At 45.4% G+C, this 25071-nt stretch overlaps 1 long non-coding RNA gene across 1 annotated transcript in view; it reads left to right on the forward strand.

Moving 5' to 3' along the window:
- The window catches only part of LOC124293988, an 87178-nt gene that overhangs the window by 10246 nt on the left and 51861 nt on the right, over positions 1-25071 (forward strand). The window lies entirely within an intron of this gene.

Consider the following 25071-nt stretch of genomic DNA (forward strand, 5'->3'; position numbering starts at 1 on the left):
GTTGCGTGACGTCCGCCATGTTTGCCGAGAGCCAACCGCCCCCCTCCGAACCCTTCGCTCCTTCTTACCCGCGCCCCCGAAACAACCCCCGGCGTTCCTGACCCCCCTCTGACTTTCGCCGCTGCTCCTGCCGGACGTACTGCGTCGGCCTACGTAGGACTTTCGTTATCACGCGAACTCTCCGTCCAACAAGTCATCCAACCTTTTCACTCCGACCACCGCGATGCCGGAGTTCCGAAGGCGCCCAAGGTGCGCAAGGGCAAGGGACAAGGAGGCCCCGGGAATACAACCCTCGCATTTGCTTCCTGCGTTTTTATGACTCCCTGTGTCCATCATGGTTTCTAGTCCATGCTGAAAGTAAGCCTCTTCCGTCCAGCGAAAGAAACAAGTTCTTTGTCAGTTTTCCTTCTGATGGAGTACAGGGGAGACTGGAGCAAATTGGGGCACTTGTTGAGGAAAGAACACGATAATGCTTGTGCGAATGAGGTCGTTCTACTCCTGTTTACTTATAATAATTAACAGAAATATTTCACTTATTGAACTGCCAAAGGAACACAATTTTCAGTGTTTACAGGAAAAATCCTCTTTGTCTTGAGAGGAAAAAGTAGGCAGCTTCAAAAATGAATGAAAAAATGATTCAATGTTCATTATGTTTTAGACTTGACCTACTTTGTCCCGGTCTTTGCGACGTGTATTTCAAAAAGTAGAGACTTGTTGAGACACTTCATATTTTTATCGGATTATGAATTTAATGCGCAGAACAAGTGTATTCATTTTTACAATTTATTGCTATAATTCCATTTGCCCCATAAAAAATAGTCATCAGTTCAACGATTAGTTACGTCGTCATAAGCTTAGTATGTTAATTATCAACTGCGCTTGACAATTTTTGAGCTTGAATGAAATACGTTTGTACACGCATAGTAAAATCACTAATGAAATCAGTGAATTCAAAATCTAATTTCTTATGGCTAGTCTTGGCGATCGTGTATAACTTATCTAACGTGTAAAATGAGGTGGGAGTGACAATTTATAGTAAAAAAAAGACATGCACCCGAGTAATTTACGGACAGTTCCTGCAAGCAGTAACGGTAACGCTGTCATTTAGCGCAGGTGTCGCGCAGCGGGCAAATTCTCTTGCACGAATTTCGCTCGGTCTCTTTAACGAATATTCGAAATTCCTAACCGGCGCGACTCGGCTACCGAAGTGTCGCCCTATATTCGGTCCTTCCAAAAATTTTACCCCAGCGCAACGCGGAAGCGTTATAAGGCCCCCGCTTGAGTAACCCGGGTTCTTACGTACTCATTGTTCGCGAAGGGCGTCGAAAGTATCCACTCGTGTTAACAGCTCTGTAACATTAACGGGAAAAGAGCTTTTTCATCGTCATCCGTCAATATCGATCAGGTTAGTAATACTGACTTAACCACCGATTGATTTCGATGCTTCCCGTCACACCGGCCTGTCGGGTTCACCTGTACGATCTTCGCCCGAAGGTCCCGTTTGCCACCGGATATTCCTTGTTTTGCAGGTTCACGTGCGGTTTGCGATAAATCGAGGACGTAGGTATGTTGTGCGAGTAGGGTACTGTGACTACACGCTCCGCCACTCGCTTCCTACCTTGAACTAAACCAGACCGTGCCCTATACTTTGACATGCGGTGGATAAAATGCAATGGAAAAAACTGAGAGAACGGGTGGATATTTCTCGTTGGTACGGTCCTACCGTACACATGACATCCCGGCATGCAGCTGCTGCGGTGCATGTCGGGATTTGGATTTTTCATCGGCGACGCGCACCTTTTCACCGCAAAGGCGAACTTCGGGGCTGCGCATTGTCGGACGGTAGGCAGGTTTTCGTTCGGAGCATTACCTGTAGTTGATCTTTTCCCACAACGTGGTTCTGCCCGGTTTTGTCAAAATATTGCAAGATCTTTAACCGCGTAGCCAGCTGTCCGACCGATAAGTATCGCAAGGACGGAGCGGCGATGCACGCTGCTTCTTCTCCATCCTCGAACGCATCCTGATCCGAGTTATATCTTGGCCGTTATCTCGGACAGATCACCCGGTGGCTTACCCATTCTCGACGCGGGTTTTCCTCTCCGGTATATACGGAACTTCGACTCGGTGGTTTTACCCCTGAAAGCCTTTATCTCGGCGAGGATCTCGCAGATGCAGTCGGCGCGCGACCACCAGCTGCCCCCCTTGAAGATACCGATCTTCGAATCCGAGTGCACCATGGAACCACCTCGAGCCCTGCGACGTCACACAATGCGTCGTCGTCCTCGTCGCGAAAGATTCTTGTCACCGAACGGGCGTGTCAGCTGTCTCGGACGATATTGCAGTGGAAAGCGACTGTAACCGCGGAATGTAGCGCCGGCTCTCGTACTTCAACACCATTCCAACGGGCCTCGATTCCATCTCGGTTTTTGCTAACGCGGCCCCGATCTCCAATAATCCATACAAACTCTAGTTTGGGATTGAACCCTATTTCATGGAGCAGACCGATGAGCTTTGCCGTTCCTCGGACCCCCAGGGCACGGCTGATCGGCGTCGATTCAAGCAGCGGATACGAGGAGCGGGCTGGTAAATCAGCCCAGGGCTGAAGCGGCCTCTGATCGTTTTGGCTCTTGAGAATCATTGGCCGCGTTCTTGCTGGCATGACATCACCCGAAGGGCCCGTCTGGATCACTGCAACAGCAGTCAACCCTCCTCAAACAAATTCTACGTTCTTGTCGTTGTTTTTTTCTATCCGTATTTTTTATAGAGGTTAATCACGAGCGGATAATTAATTAACAAAGCAATTAACCTGCGCGCGCCGCCGTCGCTTCCTTTGTGCCGGGTCGGACTCATTTGAATCCATATTGAAAAAAACTTAACCCCGTATCTCATCCCCTCCCTCCCTGTCACTCCCGACAACTTACCTATCCTGAAAGCGAACGTGCCGGACATACCAGTCTTCTGTTCCATTAGTCCTAAAAGAGCTCCGCTCGCCTCGACTTCACGAACTCACATCGGTGCATCGCGCACACGCGTGCGATTCTAGTGTGCGTGTCATTAGGTCGAGGCACCGGTAAAATCCTTGAAGCGGTAATATTGGCTAGCTGGAATAATCTTTTTTAATTGATAAATTGCTATTCAATCATGGCATTTTATACAATTATAATACTTTGCATCGGATTAAATTTTCATCTCTACAATTCAACTCGATGCAGGACTTCCGTCTGTGTCTTTAATGATTGCGGGCCAATTTAGGTACCCGTTGTACACGGTAATTACGAACCCTAGTTTTGGAGTTGCATATATTCATCAAATGTATCTAAGCCTGGCTCCAATCAATCAGGCATTCACTTATTATACATGCATGCTCAAAAATCCCTAGGAATATCCCTAAAGCTTGAATAGCGATTGTTTTACTTATTGCTAGTGGGTGTTCAGGTATATTTATGCTCAAGCCAGCGTTTTGACGTGGAATTATGTGAACATGGTTGAAACTGGATAGAATCTGTTTGCCGAGACATCATTATGTACATTAGTAAACGTGTGAGAATAGACAGGTTTCTTCTGAGGGAGTTAAAGTTTTTAAATGAAAAACTCAATATTTTTGTCGTTCCAACAGTTTTCAGTGCAGGTAATTCAAGACAAAAGAAAAGTTTGAAATATTATCGGTTATTTTATTTATTTTTTTTGTATAATTTTATACCTGCAATTAAAATAGTGCAGAGTTCGTTCAAGAATTTTGTGTCAAGTATTTCCAAAACTTCTATAACATGATAAGATACTAAGATTACCGTAACGCATTTTGTAAACACCCCTAAACAACTGACGATGAGTATCTAGGCTCTTTCGTATCTTATTTCCTGGCTTTACACGATACGTCAAGTGGGAATTCTGATCCGGACTTAGAATCCGATAAGTGTTAGTAACAGACCGAAAGACGAATGTTTCGGCTAATGCCCAGAGCTGTATAGCTTTTAGGAGGTGCTTGTTTTTTCGCGGTGTTTTTAGTTGAAAAAGAAATAGAAACAGTACACAGTCAGTCGGCCTCCGCCGGTGTTGTATGCCCCGAGTTGAGAAATTGAGAGGATAACGCTTCGTGATTCGTTATCAAAATAATTGATGTGGCTAGCTGAGCATCCCAACCCTTTATGGAGATATGGCACGTGGTCCTCGTCTGCAGACTACGCGAAGTACGCTACATATCGACGCTGCTGGTACGCATAACGTTTCGAGATCAAACAAATCTTCATCGTGAAAATTGAACCATGAAATTCATGATCCGGGTATAATGGGAGAGCACGATATGAAATTATCACGATATCACGAATGTAAAGCCACGAGGATCATTACTCTTATAGATTACCGACGCTCTCGTACACTGTCACTGATTCTATTTATTTACTAATTTACTATTATTTCCAATCAATACCCTCAGCTTCATAGTTACGTCCGACAAAACATGCGGTGTTCGAACTCTCCTGGATATATCTGGAAAGTATAGCCGATTTTCGTGACGCATTGCAGTTGAGTATGTTAACATAAAAAAACTGATATGTATGTCTACCAACCACTTAGTAAGTTTCGAACGACAAGGTTGAATTTGCATGAGAAATTCTACATCGATGTAGAACCGAGTCGCACTAGCTCAATTAATCGTGCGAGTCGAGCGTATTTTCTCACAAAAGAAAGCCAGCACGAACTTGGATTCGCAGCGTAATGGTAGTTACATTTTGTTTCCCGCCTCACCGTATAAAAGCATATAAATCGCCCGAATTGATTCACCTCAAACTTCCCCCGCGTTTCATTTTTCCGGTAAATGTCCGGCTTCTTATACGGCGCCGAAGACAAAGGCGTATGGTGAAAACGCGTCAGGGATCCGGAAAAAGGAAAGAACCTAGAGGAGCAATCGAGCGAGTTTTTCGCCACTCATTGTGGTTGATCTCGGGGGTCATTAAAAGTCAATATTGAAGTGGGTCGAGCGTAAACGAACCTCGTTTCACCTTGGTAACCAAGGGGCTTCGACGGGTGGAAGGAAACGTTACGCGTAGGCCACTCCACGCAGCTTTCAGCCAACGAGTGTAATCCTCGACGCCGGGCGTCGTTACTCAGGAACCGGGAGATCGACGCGACGCGTCGCGAGGAGAAAAATCTTGCCGAGTAACCGGTGCCGGAGTCACCAGTACTTACCGTTCTGATTTTCCCAGGCCGCAACAAGTGCGCGCCCCGTCCTCCTGATAAATTACGATCGCTCGATTGCTCCAAATACAGCAAATTCAACCGCGTTATTTACCGCTCTTTTTGCGCTATTTAATTCTAGATTTGGCAGCGGCGCCATGGATTTGAAGATCATCGGATGCAGCCTCCTGCTTTCGGTCTGGGCTCTGCCAGGGATAATATTTTGACAAGTCCCTTCGGAGGTCGTCGAATCGCATTCCCCCCTCTTCTCGCTGAAATAATCACTAGGAATATCGATCGCGTCGTCGCCTCGCAAAGGAGGTGTAACGCAAGCAGCGATCATCGCCGGTCGGTTCAAGACAAACGGAAGGCGAACGCAAGGGTGGATTTCCGGGCGTAAATGAGTTAGAGACGTAGGCTGGGTGCGAGGGATCGTAATTGCCAGGTTCCCACCTGAATTAACGCTCGTGCCCTACCCTACCTGCAGCGTCTCGTCCGGACCTAAACTCCGCGGCACCAGGGCCGCCTTTAAACGACGCTGACGACATGCAAACATCCCGGACGCCCTAAAACAATAATCACAATGAGCACCTACGAAAGCTCGTGAGAGTGAAGAGTACCGCTAGCGGCTTACGTTAGATGGAGTCGGTTACCGTAACATCATTTGTTCCGGACGTGGAGTGATGTTGGTATAATACATGTTGGTTAAACAGCTTGGCAGAAGTTCGAGGGTACATACTCCCGAAGTTATGGATTTTCCTCTTTGAAATATTAATCGTTTGCCGGCACCGCGGCTCTATTTTCGAACTACCGTTTCACTCGAACTTGGTCACAATCGGTGACGTCAACTTCGAACCAGCGATGTCGAAGACCGTCGTGAAAAATAATTTCGTCCTCCCCGGTACTTATCGTATGCTACGCGAGACTCGAGAATTGTCAACACCGTTTGAAAGTGATGATGAAAATGAGATAAATCCATTATACCTTTCAGCAAGCGGAGAATTGAACCATATTCGTGCTCCAGGTGTGCTGTGTCAATCCCGTAAGGGATTTTTGGGCTCGGAATTTTTGACGGACAGTGTGTTATGTACCCGGGTAGATTATATTATGTGTATTTTAGGTATCTATATAATGTATGAAGGTGCAGAATGGACACGCACATTTTGTCGGGGCACTCGCCCAGATTATAAAACTATTTAATTAATTAACCGTTGAGTCATACGTTACCGCAGAAAAGTCAAAAGCAATTACACGGCGACCAAAACCTTAGCGAAACTAATCTCGCTAACGAAAACAAAAAATGAAAAAAAAAAAAAAAAATCATCACACGTGTGATATCTAATATGGGACCATGAGAGAGTCACGAAACAGTGGCAAACGGAAGAGGCGCAGGATTCGTGATTTTTTTTTTTTACTTGATTTTGAGCCTGAACGCGCAACGAGGATCGATATTTCTGTAACTTGTCACGCAAAATTCGTCGGGCTTGTTTAATAGCACAGGAATCGCTTGATCGATCGGTTTGCCGTGGACTCCTGGCAAAGGCTCTCGTAGTTTCTGTGGCGTTCATTCGGTCAATGACGTTGAGAAAACCGACCGCTCGTCAACATAGCGTGAATTAATTTACTCGACGGCTCGAACAAGGCCAAAGACGACGGCGAAGTCGGGAAGATGATGGGTATTGTCAGAGCCGAAGGCTGCGAAGTGTGGCCTGCGGAACATCGCCAGTCCTGAAGTTCGAACGAGTCTCCCTTTTGTTTCGATTAGTCTACGCGATGTGAGGACCGGAGGGATTAATGCAGGCTGCGCTCGAGCACTACAGGGAACTTTGGAGCTGTAAGCCGTTAAAGTGTAAAATCTAAAGTGTGAGGTGTGCTAAGAAGAAAGAGCGAGAGCAAACTGCCCAACTGTAATCCGAGCTGAGCAGAGATTATTTTTTGTTCTTTCCTTGCCTTCGCTGTCTTCCAATATTCCGGAGGACTCTCAACCCAGCCTCGATTCTCCGACTTTGGTCGTTCGCCACGAGCTTGTCAATAATCCCCTTCAACCTTTACACACCAGATTTATATCCAGTTCCCAGGTGATGATTATTTGCAAATCGCAATTGCTGACCGTTTCTTTTTTCTTTTTTGTTTTTTTTTTTTTTTGATTATTGAGGACGGGTTGTTTTAAAATTGCTTACTTTGAGCAAGAGAATAGTGCAGAAATTAAAGCTCGTGACGCTCTTACAGCCTTTTTTTAAACCGTCGAATTTTCAGTCTTCACTTTTATCCACGGTGTATTTTACCGCAGCCCAGACAACGCCTGCCCCGTAAAGTAGTGCGTGGCAGGCGTAGGTTAGTATCGGTTTGATTTATCATTTCCATTACAGTGGTTCTCTCCCAGCGTTTCGCGGAGCGACAGAAATCGGCGTCCCGAACCGGGTATCGCGCGGCGTCGAATCCAGCGGCAGCGTCGCGACGCTTAATTCATCGAGGAGGCCGCGCAATTACTCAGTCGGGCTGGCGAATTTGCCCCCCGTTGCCACCCGGTACCCACCAGCCAAGACCTCCGGGGGGTTGGGGGTCGGTGCTCTCGGGTCGCAGGTTCAGACCCCTACTTCGGCAAATGGGCTGGAAGGAATGGAATTTCCGGTGAAATATGTTGGAGGGACATCGCGAAGGGGTTTCCCACCCCGCCGCCCCATATCGCCTCGCCTCGCCACGCGAGTTTCGTTGCCTCACTTATTAACGCCCGGGATCGTTTATTCAAATTCGCCTCGGTCATTACCTTTCCACGCTCCAGGAGGTGATTATTGCACCGGCAATTGAACGGTATTCGGATATTTGTCGCGGACGGATAATGTCTGCTGAACTTCGCGCTGATTGCGAGTCGGGGCAGCTCGATGAGAGTCTGCTTGAAGCCATTGTGTTGCCGATATTTATCGGGGCATACCGAGTGCCCATCGTTGTCCACTTCGCTTCGTTATCTATCGAGCATTGAGATGAGCAATACTTACCCGCGAGCAGGACACGCGGCCGCGGTGCGTTTTTTTCTCATTCGCGATTTTCTTCACTCCCCGCACGAACGCAGATCCGGCCAAGCTTCGCTTTGCCCTGCCCTCTTCGATCCACCGTCGAGGTGACTAGCCATTCCGCCTTGTCCGCTTGGCTTATGGCCCGGACGCGATACCGCGACGTATTTACCCACACGCACACACCCTCGGAACAAGTTCCTTCGCCACAGCCGGGGCACGTCGGTGCGTTAAGCCTGCAGTGCGTAAGGCTACAAGAAATTTGCTCCAAGTCGGATTATTCATCGCCTTTATCGCTTCTCTCTTCCGACCTCCTCTCCGCCTCATCTCCTCACTTCCTCGGCCATTCGCGATCAGACAACAATGGCATTGGGCTAGCAGGTTATGCAGCCAGCGCTCGAACCTCGCATAGGTATGCACGCATGGACTTCGTTGGCCTGAACGACTGTTATTCCTGATATATCATGGAAATGGATGAGTTTCGGAGCAAACTGGCCATGCATTGTCGGTTCGACAAATGTAAGTATTCGTATCATTCACGTATGATCAACCGTTACTTTGATGCCTTACACATTTCACGACTAGTAAAAATTCTCTGCATATGCATAATGTATTACCTTTACTGATTTGAATCTTTTGTACGCATACAATCGGATGTGTACGAGTACGAGCCGCTGATTCGTTAAGCGATGAATATGCCTATACACCTTCGCAGTTTCGGTGAAACGTGTCTTCGCGACTGCTGCCAGTTACGCAAGTCGACTTCGTTTCAAAGGTTAACAGCTCGCCAAAAAGGTGAGTAAAAGACAAAGACGATAAAGAAGACGCAAAAAAATTGAACAAAAGTAAAAGAATTCCACAATGTGAAGGTGCGATAAAAAATTTAATGCTCCCGGGTTTATACTGCCAGCGACACATTACGACATTTGTCACCGTGGCTTATCGCCGATACATGCGTTTCGCTGTGTACACGTGACTTTTGAGGCGTATATTACACTGCCGTGTCAACGGAACGGAAATCGAATCAATTTTAATTAATTTTTATTGTAAGCAGGTCGACACAAGGACGTGTAAATATTTCTAGCAATAAATTATGCGAAAGATTGTACCCGATCGATTCACATTTAATTTTAGCTGATTATTACACAAGTAGAACATTCGCTTTTGTGTCTTCCTTTACATCGATGTATGCAATGGTTAACCGTGAGCGATGGAGGAATTCAGGAATACGGAAATTATAGGAAAATTTCAGGCGATTAAAGGTAAGAGGCTACTCGCGCTCCGAATAAAATGAGAACGTTCGATCTCATCTCCGCTCTTGCTCATAATTTCCAGAGCGGTAAATAATTTCTTCGAGAATCAATTAATCAAGTCCTCCGCCGGCTTTGGCTTACACTTTCGCTTCATCCTCGTTAATAAACAAAAACTGAAAGTCGCGCAGCTGTCCTCTAGAAGTATCCGTACGCAGACACGCCCTCCGCCTTGCACGCGAGCCAGGTAGGTATAATAATTCGCATCGCGAGATGTAACAAATTAAACATGACTTCGCGACAGCGTTATGAATAAGCGTGATGCGGTGATACTCCATGGCCATCGTCGTACGTTATAACGACGGCGACGACGACGCCAACACATTCTAAATATAAAGTTTCACCTCCGTAGAGAAACTCACGAAGTTCCTGCCCGTCGCGTTGCTCGGAGGATAGATGACGTGCTTTTCTGCGAAAGGGTAAGCGAACCACCGAAGGATTTGTAATCGGAGCTCGCCTTGCCTTGATTGCGTTCCTCGTCCATCATTAGACGTTTTCATCTCTTATGCGGCATCCGTGCGATCGTTGAGCCCCTGCAGACGGTGTGGAAGTTGAGGTCCAGGCCGATGCCGGAATCATTCGGTCAACGTTGCACGGAGTCGTTTCAACTTTTGGCGCGTTACGGTTTGCCCAAAAAGTTTTGGCCTTGGCAGAGGACGGCTCGAAGGTTGGTACTCGTTGAGGATCCTGTTTCCACGCAGTCGCTTCGGTCAAGTGTCTTTGACCTCAAAATGGTTGTTTGTATAATTAGTTGGCTAGAGATCCGTAGTAATGTTTGATACTTTTTGAGAGCCAGGGATTTTAAGCCAGGCTAGGCATCCCTAATTTAACTGAGATTTCTAAGGATAAGGACAGCTCGGTAACCGGACGTCTTTATGTACGTTGAAACTAATGGACGCTATTCGGTCGACAATGCTACGCGGGGATATCTCGTATCGTTTTTATCTTTGAAAAAATATCGTAAAACGCATCAAACTTAAGCACGATTCTTCGTCGTCAACGACTCGTCGTCACTCGTGTGGACTGTTTCATTAAAAAGTCGGTTCAAGCCAAAGACCCCGGGATGCTGGAAGTCCTGGAGCTAGACTAAGACGAATCGTTGCCATTGATTGAACACCGCTCGCGAGAAAGATACAACAACGGATGCATTCATTCCGAAGAGCCTGCGGATAGTCTGAGAGAACGAGAAAAGAAAAACAAAAATCGCCTATGCATTTCCGGCGCGGGCGTTTGGTGCAGGGTGCGAGGTGCAGGTGCGGTCCGATCTACTTTGTCTCGTACTATTCGTAGTAGCTATACTCCTCCCCTTTTTCACTTCACTTTTCCGATTCATCATTGTGGTCTTGATTGCTTTTCTCTTTCACTCCGTTGAGTTGTGCCACGAACGGAGGCGCTCGGCTCGAAATTGTTTAACGACAGGTGAAATTCAGAGATACGTCGTATTCTGTCGATAACCCCCCGAAGTGCAATACTATTTGTACTCTCGTAATAAACGAAGGCGACGGTATAGGTATTCCGCAGGTATAGGCCGTGTACCTATAATTAAGCACGGAAAAGACGACGTTTCACTTTGCGTGCGCCGGGTGCTGCAGAAGTCCTTGTTCGTCGCGTAGAACAATTAATCGTACATAGTTCTCAACGATTGCAAAAGGGATGTGGAAGTGTCCAGGAACGGTCAGATCGATTAATCATCTCGCCACAGATGATATCGAACCTTTGAACTCGTTGGCGTTTGCAGCGGTGAAGCGCTTGGCGACTCGGCTCGACTCCCTCCGATATGTACGCAGTATTTATCTCGCGAGTTTCGCGTCTCCGCAGCCAAGGTGTCGGAAGTGCCGCCGCGTCGTAGCTGATAAATCGTTGTCACGCTGGGAAGCGATCGTCGCCGTGCAAGCCAATTCGCATCCGCGAAAAGCACGCGCGTGTTACTTTTTATACAGGCGAAAGTACCCACGTGTGTATCATCGTCTAAATTTGCCTATTCCAATTCAACGTTCGCAGACTCGTTAGCATGACACGGCAGCTGTGCACATTGAGAAAGGTGCGCACTTTTTGAGACGCCTGCTCGTGTACCGGATTCAGGCTCGTTTTTCATTCGACACGCGGAACGTATAACCGAGCTCATTGAAAAGGACTCCACATGCTCGTGGCTCGATGAGAGAGAGGTCGCCGAACCGATGCATCCGCGGAAAAAAGAAAAGACCGACGTTAGAAAATTGACCCGGCGCGTCAATCGATTTCGTTACGGTCGATCTTAACGAATCAATTAATCAGAGACCGGCGAGTAATTAAATCGTATACGTGGGGTTCTCACGCCTTCCGTGTGCTGACCGTTCGGAACACACTCTCGAGGATTCGTGCCCGTCTTCATTCAGCCGCGATGAGACACACGAAGACGGTATCGGGATGCAGTCTCATCTCTGATCCTTTCGTCGTCCATGTGCACCGATGCGCCCTGATGCAGTCTGCGCCTCGGGGAGTTGGAGTTTCACGCAATGTTGGACGGATCCGTCGTATAAGAACGACCGCGAAACGACGAGATGAGGCCGGCGGATCTCTTGCGGTCACGTTCACGCGCTGCACGGTAAATCTCTAGATACTTGGAATTTCTCGACCGTCGAGACGCGGATCTAGAGTTTAATTCCACCGGAGAGGGTTTCCAACGTTCCTAAATGGATTTTATAATTGAATTTCTTCTTTCGAGAATGTCAAGTTTTAGGTCAGAGAAAACTGCGAGCGGAAACGTTTGAGCTACAAAATAAGATTTTTAAAATTGGCATGGTTTTTAGGTGTCGATGAAAGAACGGACGTTTGATCTGATGAAAACATGTCCGCGAATCAAACGGTCGAATTAATCGCGATGAAATGAAAATTAAAATTTCGGATGGCTGTGGAAATTTGTTTAGAAACACATGTTGACTATATATTGTTGCAGCCATTTATTGTCATTGGCTTCTCCCGATTTCTCATCGAGTTTTCGAAAGCTGAATAAGCTGATATAAATCTCAAAGTTACTCATTAGCTTCTCGATTAAAAATGTACAATAATTGAATTCCGAATAGGAATTTTGATTCAGTATGTAAAGTTTTGTTTGATTCGATTAATTCATTTGAAAAAAATCCAACATTATTCATAAGCGAGGCCCTTCAATTTAAGGGCAATCAGAAAGGTTGGAATTGATATTTTTAATTACAATTTCAGTACTAAATACAGGGTCGTTATGACACGAACGAACTTGCCTGTACTTCAAAATTACGAGTAAAGCCGGACCTTAGATCGACTCGATCCGTTCAGCTATTAATTCCGACGATGTTGTCACGGTTTGAAATCGTTCAGCTACCATACACCGGAACGTCCGCGCAATTTCTGTAGATCTGAATTTACGAAGAAATCGCTCTGGGAATTGTTTAATACTTTTATATGATGAACCTAAGTATTGTTTAAAACAAAAACTGTCAGCCTCACTTAAGTCAAACGGAGAAAAAAAATGAATAAAAAATGAAGGCTTGAGAAATGAGAGTTCTACTCGTCACAGGATCGCGCCAACATCAGCAAATGAGGTGATTTTCGAAGCGTTTACGAAGGAGGCGATTCTCCGTGCACTGGACTATTAGAGAACAGCTGAAACTTCGGTCGCGAGCCGGCGTACCTAATAATTATTATTTATTAATATTCATAGATGTGCACGGCCGATATGCTAATCCGTGATTTATATTGCGCCAGGGTGGGCCAGGAGAGGCCACGAGGCTTCGAGGACAGACGCGGGCAGGTGGGCGGCAGGAGATGATGATTTCATTTAAATATTTTACAAGGGCTGAGCCTCGGCTGTACGGGTATCGGGAATGCTGGCTGAACGCCATCCAGCACTTACTCCCATATACGCTCCCATTGTACGAGGAGCCGTTCACCAAGAAGTATCGGTATATCTGCCCGCGACGCGCTCGTATGCCTCCTCGCGACGTAAACCCTCGTAAATATTTGTCGATCCGGCGGGATGTTCGAATAATTATTTTCGGGCTTGGAATCCTCGCCAGCTGAGTGTGTTGTACGATATGCGGGATTAGCCACCCGTGCACATCTACCTGCGGACATTACGCCTACCGATCGGATCGCTTCGATTCACAGGATACCTGCGTTTGATTATAAACTTTCGGATAAACGTTCGGACTACTTTGACGGGTGTCTTATTCTCGAAACTAATGATTCATAAACCCGAAGTGCACCGCTTGTAAATTCCACTCTAACTCACCCTCGGCGTTACGACATCTAGTCAAAATAAAGTGGGTATACCTACACGAGGTTTATATCGCACATTCCTACGGCGTTAATATCCTTGATTAACGTCTCGATTCTTTTACACTCTTGTTAACGTTTATTTACGATGCCCGGCTCAATCTGTGCACCTCTGATTTCGGCCACTGTTCATCAAATCTTTCTTTTTAACCTTTCTCGATACGTCGATTAAGACGTTGGGAACGCGTTGCTTCGTCAGACCGCGTTATATATATATATATATATATATATATATACATACATACCTGTATATATAATATATGCTGCTGTAGAATCGATTCTGTTCTTTTGTCGAAGGGTAGACCGACCGGCTTCGCATCAATTGAAGGGTTGAATTGAGTCTGCAGCTCCGTCAATTACTGCGCGTATAACTACAAATGGGCAAGATATTGAAATTCGAACAAAGCTTCAATTGGACGTGTGATGCAATTAACAAAATTACTGTGTTACGTTTCATGTACTACTAGTAGCAAGAGTAATACATAAGTTGATTATATTTTCAATAATGTGTCGGCCATGGATGAACTTCTTCAACAGACCGCCGTTCCATGTGCAGGTGTAGTAATTATACGCCCGACTCTTCAGAGTCGCCTGTTCGCTCCAACAGTTATAACAGAGTGAGGAAAGTGCGCCGCGACTAATAGCACGTCTGTTGACTGGTGCATAATTACTAACATATGCGTTTTAACAGTCAAATGTCATGCGGTTCCTTTAAACGTCCCTCAATTTTGGTTGTGCTTACATTAGCATTCCGTGATCGCAAATTAGACGTCATTTTCGACGTTGAATTAGACGACGAGGCGATCGATATTGCGACATTTGCTAATCACGATCAAGTCCCACCCCTCCTGCTGCCTCTTCGTAGTCGCAATGAAGATACGACAATTATAATTTTCAATTAATAAGTTTTAAGTATGGTCGAATAGTGTACATACGAGGAATGAGAGACAGCTAGTGAAAATTACCTTGTTGCATTTAGTACTACATTGAGTTATTAATAACTCGGAAAATATGCTTAACAAATACCTGAAATCTTCCCTTTCTGTTCTCTCTGCATTGAAATCATATTTTCAACGATTTCATATTCGTTGAACGATAAAATTATGTAAGTAAATATAAGTATTGAGATTCGTTGTCTTATAATCTGGTCCGCTCTTGGAATACAAAATACGCGGGATAATAATCGTAATTTTAAATCTGACGTCAAAAAAGTAAGCTGTAAAGTATAGCTGGGTAACTTAATTCGAATTCAGAAGTCGGACTTGTTGCCTTCCCGCCCCAAATCGACGCTACTTATGTTACAGTGACATAGCCGTTTAATGTGTTCGGTAGTTAACATCTTTACAACTCTCTTGTAGCAAGTTAATTAGCGTGTTTTTTCGTCCTTCTCTTGTTTTTACATTCTTTTTATGTCACCGTGCAGATAAAATGTTCCACGATAAATGCTGTTGCGGTGCATGACTTGCGAGATATAGTTGAAAAGAATTCCTGCAGCGGTTTGCTATGAGGAAAAACATTGTTCGATAAACTAAGTATGTCTAATGACGCGACAATCTTTGCACGGTTTTACGATATAGTGCAGTATGAATATAAAGCTGCGGTCACAGTCGGAACCGAATGCACCGGAAGCCACGGAAGAACTTGAACAGTACGATAATATACTTTTTCGATTAACCGCTGCAATAATTATCACACAGTCCCCTAACTAATTAACCTTGCTGGCCGTATATAAAGGGGTGAAAAATTTACACGAAACAGCTCGACTGTTGCGGTAGTGACTCGTTTATAGTCACGGTGAAAGAAAAAACAAATTGCAAAAAAAGAAAAGAAAAATAGACGATGGCGAATTTAATTAAAAACTCTATACCTGCAGGCGGTAGCTCGTTTGTCAGGTCTGTGTCAGGTTGATTTGACTTTCGAAAAATGTGAAAACATTCGATTCCCGCAGGACTTTACAGTCCCTACGTTGAAAACAATTAACCGTGTGTCTTTTCTCTCCGCGCTGCTCACCCGTTTCACCTGCAATCCTGCAAATCTGCAACGTTGATTAACAACAATCACCAGAGCCATTTGTCAAGCAATTAACTCTTCGGTCCCTTCGCAGCGCACGCGAGCGCAAATCTCAGTTTGAAAATTGTTACAAATCACGGAGAGAAGGCTGCAAGCTCATTTGTTTCCGGAAGCTTATCGTTAGGGCAAAAGACTAGCGTGGATTAGTCGTAGCTGCGCCTAACGAAGTAGCAAACTCCGATTTTGGCCGGCGGTGCCGCGGGCGTCGCGACGCACCCTCTGGCCCACCTGACCGCAACGTATTTGCATAGCAGAGCATACTTATCCGTTTCAAGGCACAATAAACGAGAGGCAAACACGGGTCACAGGTCAAACTCAGTCGAGTGGTCGGATCGGGGGATTAGATAGGGCAGACGCAGAGTCCCCTGCAACCGACCAGCCGCCATTGACCGCGGTGCGACTAGGACCAAGGGAATAAGGGGATAAACCTCTTGCGAGATAAGTTGCGACCAGCGAATTACGTTACGCGCGCCATTTTTTAGCCTTGCCAACTTAATACGTGCCATTTTTCCAACGTACGGTTTACGTGTGATCGGATGTGCAATTTGTGCCCTTTTTCACAGGAGATCGAGGATTTTCCCGCTTGGTACTAAACCGGGAAAATTTATCACCACCGATGTGCGATGTCGCCCCGACCTAATTGTTTCACTGCCGATGAAAATTATTATGCGATAATTTTCTGCAGGACCGCTGCTAATCGAGGCCAATGCCGGTTACATTGATCGGAAAATTTGAAATCGTTACGACAGGCGGATTTATGATTTATGATCGTATAATTCTGGTAAAATGCTGTGTATGCACGTATTTTTGAATGAAATTCAACCGTCGCGTTTTATGATATCTGCGTTAAGGTGTACGACATGTGAAGAGTAATTAAACTTCCCTTATTAACCCGGAAAAAAAATCAGTATGGAGTCTGCGAATGGCTCGTTTAACTGGTTTTATATCGTCTTGCTTGGCGTAAACGTATAACGGGTGTACGTATGCTTATACAAAGCAGGAGCATATACATGATAGAACTTTTTCACGGGTGAGTGCCCGTAAACCTGCTAATCGTTATACCTGTAGTACAGTATAAAGTTGCGTGGAAAAACGACAAATGATCGTTAGAAATCACTTGTCAAAAAGATCAGAGTTCAAAAAAATCAACGAGGTGTTATCCAAAGCACAGGAATTCTCATCTGAGACGCATCGAGATGTGGGCAAGATTTTTAGAGTCAATTCTATACATGATTCTACTTCTATAATAATTCGATAGCGATTTCAAAAGATATTGCAATACGTTGAAATATTTTGTAAAAATGCTGTATACGAAAGCGCACAATGACTGAGTTAGTCACAAGAACGGGGGTTCCAAGGATCCTGCAGTACTTTCTGAGCCCACGGATGACGTTGCACTTCGATCAATTAATCTATCAATTAAGAAGCAGGCTGTAACTGACGTGAGTCCAATCAATTTGTGCCATGCGACTCAATTGCTTTGTTCAATAATTTCTCTTGCATTGTAACCAGGAATAAACTCGTAGGACAGTTACCCGTGACGAATTGATAGAAATTCATCGTGCAAAAGGACGAATGTGAACTGATATTTTGAAGTAATCTCGTATCGTATGTGGAGACGGATTTGCTACTTCCTGTAACCCGTAAAGTATTATTCGGTGAGTAAAAATTATATTTGTTTTCTACGACTCATACGCATCTAATAGCCGTTTCCACATTTTCGACATAACAAAGAAAAATGTATATTATACTCGTACATATATAGAATGTTGAAAGTAACCATGTGTAGAAGAAAAATTGTTAACGGTGTAATATTCCGGGGTGATTTCCGCAGTATTAGCTCATTGCAATGCTGATGAAATAATTGCCGTTAACAGCGGCGACCCTAATCAATTTGCTCTCGAAAGTTTTTAATTGAACGACGCTACTTAGGACGCCTTTAATGGCGACGGCTGTGCTGCTGGTTGTTCAGCATCGATATCACGTTACGGGGGCGGCAGGGAGCGAGCATTACAAGCCAGCGTTTAATTGGAAAAATAAATAGCTGAGTCAAGGCTTGGGATTTCCTCAAGAATGGAAAAGGGTCGAGTTGAAAATAAGCGCATCGCGGAATAATACGTGCGAGCCGGCGTTGTACGGTTAATGCAAAGCGGAGTGATATCGGAGGCTCAATTCCGAACGACCACGGAACGGTCGTGAAACCAAGGCAAACGCCTCCGTGAAATTCTCACGATTATATTTCCACCGGAAATAAAGATTCCCTGCCAGCGATCATGTATGCAAACACATGCACGTGTCGGTGTACAGTTAATTAGACCTGCAGTTCCTTCATGGAGTTCTCCAACGTAGTTTTCTACGTATAACCGTATTGTGCCGAGAGTTTCCGCTGCAGTGGAACTTTTCAGACGCTCAACTCGTTATCAGCCAGGAAACCAATATCGGTATTAAGGTGCCTGTCACCGCGCCTTCGTCTTAAATATTCGGAGCAAACTTCTCATATTCCGTGATTCCGGGAAGTCGGACGCTTTTGATGTCCGTATAAAGCGTCCAAGGTACACCCATCCACCCACCTGCCCACCTTCGCAGGGGAGACCAACTGCCTGAGGTGCCGGGAGGTGTCGCACGGGCTGCGTCTGATGGTCTGGTTATTAATTTTTGGTGCTCGGACGAGGGTACGGGGCGGCCAAGTAATGGTAATTAGATGGGAGATAGGTTAGAGGCTGCGAGGCGCCCACCCAAGGAGTCGCCGCTGAGGAAGAGGCGGAGGAGGTTAGAGCTGACCTCCAGGTAACTCGCGAGCAACGCACTTGACTCGGGAGAACACGGCCAAGGTCTGCCAAGTCCAGTGAAAGTGTTGCTGCTCTCTTTGATTTGAGTTCCTCGCAAAGATGCTCCGCCGATAAACGGAGGATCCGCGGACCGGCGAACGTACGGCTGATTTTTTTTCGGAGAAGGCGTTGCCGATGCAATTTAAAATATGACAGATGCATTCGGCGGTGCTGTTGGCTCTGATATATCGTACCGAGAAATGCTTGTATCAAGTGCTGTAATTGCGAAACAATTAATAACACCGGTCTTAATTAATACCTACTCCCTCGTGTTATACGAAGAGCAAGAGAAAAGTACAAACGAAGAGAGACGTGGAAATGGATAAGGAGGCAGCGAATTACAATGCGGCGAAAACAATATACAGTCTCAACGTCGTAATTAAACGCATTACAAATACAGCAACGGCTGCATACTCCGTTAGAATCATTAACTCGTTACACATCGGGGGAAACTATCTCACCTTCCATGATCAATTATCGACGTGACGGTCTTACCCTAATTCGCAAGCGCTGCAAGAAATTGATTATCAGGGTACCAGCCCCCGTCCTGCCCCTCAAAACTGAGGCAAATCATTTTTCATCCTTATTTTTGCTTCGTGTGCCTAGTTTTGTGAAAATTTAGACAATTGCTGTTGCAGGTGTCAGAATGATTGATTATCACATTTATGATTACATCTCTGGATTTCTTCGAGAAATTTTCACTCGTTATTTGGAGTTCAGGCAAAATAATTGTGTTACTACTTAATGCAAAAAACTCCCACGTAACGTCGATACATTCGTGATTGCTTTCTCTGTACGGTGTATGAATAATTCACCCATGATCGACTGTGTTGAGATATTACTTGGACAAAGCCCTCACGGAAAAAAAACCCCTCTTGGGTGTAAATTCGTACCCCCAACTCATAGATAATGCTAATTTCCCATAAGAAAAAGTTAGAGGTACGAACTTACACCCAATTTGGGGTTTTCTTCCGTGAGGGAGTCCTTGGATCTGGTGCAATTGGAGACTCAATTATACATAGGTCATGAACAGCAAGTATAAGAAAAACTGTTCTTACTACTACCACAATTTGTTCTCAACTTTCGAAATTTTGCTGATATGTCCGCTGATGTGGAGAAGTCAAACACCGGTATTCATTAGATTAGCTTATGTATCGCGATACCAAAGATGCGGTGAAAAGGCATACAGTGGTTGTAGGTAGAGGTTCGAGCAATTGGCCCAGGAACGAGTCTGCGCTATGACTCTCATCGGCACTCTGCCCGACTATCTGTAACACAATTTCGTATCGGCTCGTATAGTTCAGATTTGAAAATGAAATTTGTCTGCCGTGCAGACGTGAATATTGGCCTCGGCCGAGGGCTTAAGAGTATCTACGATATAAATATTGATACGGGCGTGGCCACGTGAGACCCACTCACGCACAGCGGGCCGCTCGAGTGCAGTAAATCAAAAGCCGCGGAACGGGCCGAGTCCAGTGTCTGAAGCCTGGAGCTTGGAGTCTGGAGTTTGGAGTCTGGAGCCGCGGCTCTGGCGGATCCTCGACGAAAAGGCGGCGCGCTGCACGAGCGAGGAGCTTCATCCTCGCGAGATAATGACGGCTTGCCTCGTGCTTGTGGGGCCCCGTGAAATCTTTATTAGCGGACACGAGTGCGGAGCGAGAGAGACACGCCGGGCCCCGGATTTTCGGACTTTGCGTACTGCGCCCACAGGAACGCAAGGGCGGTCCGGGGCCTGCGGCCATGGGATCTTTGTATTTTAATTCAGCGGACGTTATGATCGCGAAAGGGGCGTCAATCGTGCCTAAATTTGTCAGTTAAACGATCTCAGAAAAGCCTCGCCCAGACTCGAATTGCAGCTCGTCTCAGAGACGCGACACGCGAGTCGGGGAATCCGTTTGAACCCTGGCCAGCGCTCAATTCAATCGGATGCAACGAAGTCTGAAAAGCCGATTTCTTGGCACGAACTGGATTCACCGATAAATAGATCATTGCATCGAGCACTCACTCATTTAAATGAGTCTCGAATGAACATTCGGTTGCTCAAGTTTTCCGGTGGCGTACAGTCAACAAGTGTACGTAATACGCGAAGGTTGACGGAAACTTTTGCGGAAGATAGTGATGCTGTTATTATGTGCAATTGAAACTCTACTCTCTCTGCATATTTCTTATCGGAATTTCTGGAGCCGCGTACCTGCACAATAAAGACGGAAAATATTCGAAGAGAAATGTTCGTTATCGCACGGTTAATGCACGTTCTTACTCTCCGCAGACTCCGCGGTAGAGCGTAAGTATTCTTGCAGGTTATTAGTGACTTACGACTCGCCTAGCCCTGCCGCCGCCTAGCTCGTGCGGAATAAATGAGAGCTCGTGAAACAAACTAATATGATACAACCCGCAAATTACCGTAATAAAGCTTTGAGGGAAAGTTAACGTTAATGTCCTAGACCTAGACGTAGACCGTTCTTGTTAAAAATGGACGCTGACTTCCTTCGTTTCGTTACGTAAGTATTCTATTTTAACGTTGTGCAATCACGACGACGCTGCAGTGCCTGGCGGTTTCGTGTCTCGTACCAGCTCGTCGAAATTCAGTTCTCTTCTAACGTAGGTACAGTTGGATTCGTGCGCAAATGGAAAGGTGCACACGAGCTTTATTCGGTGCAAGGAATTAAAACGATATTTTAGATGCCAGATCTGGACGCTTACAGACGGAGTGTCAGTCGTAGCAGTTTCCAAATGGAAAACTTGAGATATTCCTAGGACGTTGAAAAAAGAATCGAAAGCACTAAAAAAATTCAATCTTGGCTTTTACGAGAATAATATACTCGACGACGATACCGTAAAGTAATAATTTTCGTTCGAATCTTAAAACCCCATTAGTCGGTTGGGTGGTGTCTGCGGTTTTTACACCGCGGATCATAAGTCTGTAATTTGAAAGTTGACGAATGCGGGTAACCATTCATGCGAACAAATCTCTTTAAAATTCCAACTCGATATGCCGGGTCGTTTTATTACCTCATTTCATCGCAGGTATCGGATGTATTTACAGCAATTCGGTTTCAAGTACGACGCGGCATAAATAATTTATATTTTTCGTTCCCAAAGCTTGCACTTCACGGCTCTGCCCCTCTAAATTTAGGAACGCTGCTGTTTAGTAACGTCGCTTTTGAATTATCCACCCGGAGGTGGTAAGATATTCCTCATTGAAAGAGCACCTCGATTCGGTGCATATTACCAGCACCCGCAAACGTCATTTGGAAACACGGAATACTCGACATCTGTGTGCGTGATTTCATTAAAACTTAACGAAGACGAAACAGCTCACCGGTCGTATCTCTCGTTTCCTGCCACTTGTAGCTTTTTACGAAGACCCGCAGCGTAGGTGTGCATGTAATCACTCGTGTGTGCCGACGACCAGGCGGGTTATGTCTTTTATTTTGCCGGTGAAGAATCCCCCTTTACCCTGCTTAACAACGCGTCAACGTAAGGATGTAATGTTTTCTGGCGTAATAACGTTTCCTCGCATTATCCCTCGGAGCCCAAGCCAAGGGAGTGTATAAGGGAGAACGAGAAAAGTTGCAGGATGAAGCAGAGATGGAGGAAAAAAAAAACCGAGGGGATCCACGAAAAGGCGATGGTTGTGATCAGGTTACTCACCCTTTGTCCTACCGTCTGCCTTTTCGGATTCCCTGGTGTTATATTGAATTTGCACATTTTCTGTTTCCGCTATTCTGCCGCACTGCGCGCATTTCCACGTGCGGTATGAGTGGATATCATATTATATACATATACGTGTATTCACGGAAGAGGGATGAGAGGGAAACGTAATACCACGTAGTAAGTGGTATTATAACCACCAAGGTGTATGGCGATGTGTATTATCGCCCCATTCATTCTCTCTTCGAAGCCGTTTTTGCCGTTGGACCTGCGGCCTCGCCTAACGCGTTGATATTATCATTCGCAGGTGTGGCTCAGGCCATTTTTACACTTTCTCCTCTACCGCGGTATCGGGTGGCGATGCGAAACGACTTAAAGCACTGTCGAGGCAGACATAGCTGCCACAATTAAGCCTGTGTACACGAGCGGAGGAATTTGCACTGGTTTGTTTTACCCGGGCGAATTTAACCGCATGTTCCTCACGCCTTTATTTCCCATCACCACGAGTTTTACGATTTAACTACGTGCAAGGATGAACGAATAAATAGATGAGAGAAGGAGAACGGATTTATTTGCTCGAGTTTTCAAATCAACACTATCCGTCCTGCAGCTTCGATCTGCACCAGATGACGCCGTTACCAGTTCGTCGTTTGCGGCTAGGTACAGACCGAAGGGATAATTGGATTCGTCGACTCTAGTAGGCGAGGAGTTCGATTACATCTGAAGAAATTCCCCTTCGTTTTCGATCTCCTCTTAAACCAATTTCCCGATCTTGTTGAATAGCTTGATCCCTCATGGAAAGCGCGCCCCCGAATACAGAATTTATTTTCACCACTGCAGTGCAGCGGTGATCATTTGACGTATATTAATACGAATATCATTTCTTTAATCTGCCGCTTTCATTGCCCTTTTTCCAATTATGAATGGCAAAAGCAACGTAATTGGATAATCTTGATATCGGCTATACACCATTATATTTCATATCGAACATGAAAGCGTATCGACTAAAATGATTTCGCGTCAAATTGGAGTACAGATATTTTGCCCAGAGTTAATGGGTTTTATCCTCTAAAAAACTACACGCACTCGGTCGACCGAAATAAATATATACAAAGCGTGATGAATATTTTTATAAGCTTTTCACAACATGAACTAATTGACTATTTAGAACTTATTGCAAGTAGCAGTAATCTCCGATGAAAGGTAAAAAGAGCATTGGTAAAGTGTGGTAGAATTAAAATGCGGTAAATGCGTGATCTGTGTGTTATTTTTCATTCATTTGGTACCGCTAAGTCCACGGTTGCATGGAAACTTTTCAGTTAGATATTTTTACTTTAAACAGCTTCACACCGCAAGAGTACAAGTATAAAAAATGAAACTAAACGAGAATGAGAACAACCCGCGCTCAAGAGTTTCTAGCCATATGCTGCAAGATCTTCAGGGAGTAGGTTTCATCGTTTCCGATTTCACATGCAATGGTCCGAATAAGAAAAAGCCATTGCACACCACTTTTACAACCAGCGGTCCATTTGCAAGCACGAATGATATGCCGAATGACAAAATATCCCGGGTTATAAATGTTCCGGAATCGTGTTTAAATGGAAATTGCAGTGGATGACAGTGGCATAGCGATTCGTATAAAACCCGACAACTTGAGGGGACGACGCTTCGAGACGAATCATAAAAATGCACAAACCTAGGTAAACGCGACTAGCACTGACACTGCTTTGACTCGACGATAAAGCTCAGTACTGGCTGCAGTAATGCGAAAAACAAAACGATGCGGTTAACTTGAAACTTGGATGTATAAAGGATCGAACGCACACCCTAGCTTTATTTTCATTACACAGTTTACTAACCAAAAGTATACAAATTTTAAATTTGCAACACAATGCAAGTATGCATTTGAATGAACAAAACTCTTTGTCCATATCCAATCTATAGTGCAAACTATTTCCGAACACCGAAGTACAAGCCGAAGGGTATTTCTCTGGCTTTTGTTGTCACATGAGCTACATGCATAATATAAGTACTGCCGATGCAACCAACGATTTTTCGGTACCTATGAATGCATGCGCTATTGGCTTCGGTTAGCGGTGAATTGCCCAGTTTCCGCGGCCTGAGTCGGGACAGGCAGGTAGGCGAAACTTCTTGCAATAAGGCCTGGGGGGCGGGCGGCGCCAAGCGCCGCGGTGCTATCGCATGGATCTATGTGGGTCGTGGGTTGCTACTGGTGCCGTAGAGAGAGAGTTGCGGGTCCTGATCTACCGGGTCTGAAAAAGTGGATTGCAGCCGAAAGGATTTCCACCTTTGTCTCCGACGTCAATGAACTCGAGGCATCACGGGCAGCGTAATTACCTCTCGATCGTAAGACCGGCCAATGCGGGGCGCGTGGTAGCATTTGAAAACGGTTTTTTAACATGTTCTCTTCACAGCTGGCTAACCGCCACGGCGTGGATCGTGTTACCCGTTTCCAACCTGGTGACACGGTTCTGCGGCGTATCACGAAGAGCTTAATGTTCATTATTGGTCCCGGTCGGTTGAATTTTCTCCGAGCACCTGGCATCGATCTGCGGGCGGTCTCGCCTACCAGGTAACTTTCGAATAACAAGGTAACTCACGGCAAGACGTAACAGGGGTAACGGAAAAATTCACCCTCCTTTCGGTCGTGGAGTTGACATCGTATAGGAAAATGTACCGATTTTGTACGGTTTCACAGAAGCGTGGTTATGT

The sequence above is a fragment of the Neodiprion lecontei genome, chromosome 4, assembly GCF_021901455.1.
Source record: "Neodiprion lecontei isolate iyNeoLeco1 chromosome 4, iyNeoLeco1.1, whole genome shotgun sequence".
NCBI classification, from domain to species: domain Eukaryota; kingdom Metazoa; phylum Arthropoda; class Insecta; order Hymenoptera; family Diprionidae; genus Neodiprion; species Neodiprion lecontei.